The following is a 2,162-nucleotide window of genomic DNA, read 5'->3' as shown; positions in this document are numbered from 1 at the left end:
GGCTGGTCTCGAACTCCTGAGCTCAAACAATCCGCCCGCCTTGGCCTCCCAGAGTGCTAGGATTACAGGCGTGAGCCACTGCGCCCGGCCTAGTAACCTCTTAATAGCAACAAAAGCCTTGGCAAATTACTTAAACTCCTCTTTGGCAAATTACTTAAACTCCTCATACCTCAGTTTCCTCATCTGTAGAATAAATGGGAACCATGAAAGTACCTATACCAAAAGGTCATTGTGAGGTTTGAATGAGAGAATCCAAGTAAAATGCTTAGAATAGCACCTAGGACAGGGAATGCATTCAATAAGCGTTAGCTGCCGTTTTTGTTTTAGCTGTTGTTATGAAGGAGGGAAGGACATGGTGTATTATGTTTTACATTCCCAATGCCTAGTGAAGCTCTAAACCTACGGCTGACTCTCAATAATAGGTGTTGGAAGACGGAGGGATGGAGGGATGGGTGGGTAGATGGATGCATAAGCAATATGAACCCCCCAAGTAGGTTGCAGTCTTGAGCATCCTCTCTGAGTCTCGCTTCTTCTTCCCAACAGTTGCCAAGTTCACGTCTTTCCCTGTTATCCTTTAAATGCCCCTTAAGTCTGCCCCTTTCTTTCCACTCATTTTCACTCCACCCTCCAGCCCAGTTCTCACTATCTTCTTGTCAAATTTACTACAATAACCACTCAAAGAGGTTTTTGACTTCCATTTCAGCCCATCTATCTACCACGTTAACTTTTCTAAGCCACTAAGTTCATCAGATCACTGTTCCTACTCAAGAGTGCCCCTTAGATAAGGTTCAGACTCTTCAGTTCATAGTCTAGCCTCCATCCATCCACCTCCATCCACCTTTCCAAACTCATCTTCTGCTTCTGTTTCTTGATAGAAAACTTGCATCCCAGCCAATCTGGCCTTGTCCTCCTTTTGGCCCCTCAGGTTAGTTTCAACCTCAAACTATTGTTTCATAATGTGTCATTGACTTAAATGATTCAGGATCCAACTGAGGTCACCTAGATGAGGCCATTTCTACGCACTCCGGGCCCCACCAGCCCATTCCTTCTTGACCTCTCTTTACTCTGTTGTGTACCCCAGAGTTGGCACCTAAATACCAAACTGCCTCAGATCGTCACTCAGCCATCTAGAGGTGGGACCATGTCTGTATACCCTTGTATGACCTTCGATTCTTCCCCAAAGCACTGAACAAAATTAGTGAGTTACCAACACCTGTAATGCATTTGCATCCACTCTCTGCTAACTCTTCATGCTCTCTGGCTCTGGGTATCTTGGTATGTAAAGATCTGCTTAAGCAGGAGAATGGAATTTTGATGGGGGACAAATGGCTTATTAGAATGCCAAAAAATATTTTTTGGTTGGTTTGTTTTTTCATTGCAGCAAGCCATAGAGCACAATTCTTTTCTGTCTGCTGAGAAAAAAATTGAGCAAGGAAATGGGGAGCAAGCCTTTAAATATGTTGACCAAATCATCGAAGGTAAGTAGTCTTGGGCCAGAAAAGGAAGTTTCCGAAATTGAAGACTCCACTTTTAATCATCTGGTTTGAGAAATACTGAAACTGTAAGGCAGTGCTTCTCTATCCAAGTGTGACTTTTAGATAATAATTTAAAATGCACTAGAAGTTTACAGCTTGGTGAATTTTTATATATGTATAAACTTATGCAAATACAACCTGCATCAAAATACAGAACATTTCCAGCACCCCGCAAAACGTCCATATGGCCTCTCTTAGTAGTAACCACCCCTCCCCGCCAAGGTATTATTCGAACTTTTATCACTGTTAATCAGTTTTGCCTCTTTCGAACTTCATATAAATGAAATCTTACGGTATAACCTCTTTTATGCCTACATCTTTTATTTAACATTATGTGTAGAAGATTCATCCATGTTGTTGCATAGATTAGTATTTCATTTTTATTGTTTGGCAATATTCCATTATACAAATATTCCACAATTTTTTTTTATCCTTTCTACCATTGATGGACATTTGAGTTGTTTACACTTTGGAGCCGTTGCGAATAAAATTTCTATAAACATTATTATGCTTGTCTTTTGGTGAACATAAGCACTTATTTCTAATAGAATATACCAAGGAATGGAATTGCTGAATAATAGCATATTTACATTTTATTTATTTTTTAGATTTATTTTTTATTTTCTT

The 2,162-nt window shown here is 40.0% G+C and overlaps 1 protein-coding gene across 1 annotated transcript in view; it reads left to right on the top strand.

The window, feature by feature from the left end:
* The window catches only part of LOC105819005 (aldehyde oxidase 4-like), a 102,923-nt gene that overhangs the window by 42,473 nt on the left and 58,288 nt on the right, over positions 1-2,162 (top strand). The gene's annotated exons all lie outside the window — the stretch shown is intronic.

Source organism: Propithecus coquereli, unplaced genomic scaffold (genome assembly GCF_000956105.1).
Source record: "Propithecus coquereli isolate 6110/MARCELLA unplaced genomic scaffold, Pcoq_1.0 Scaffold113, whole genome shotgun sequence".
In the NCBI taxonomy this organism is placed as follows: Eukaryota; Metazoa; Chordata; class Mammalia; order Primates; family Indriidae; genus Propithecus; species Propithecus coquereli.
The sequence above is the reverse complement of the archived record's forward strand: the minus strand, read 5'-3'. Positions and strand labels throughout refer to the sequence as shown.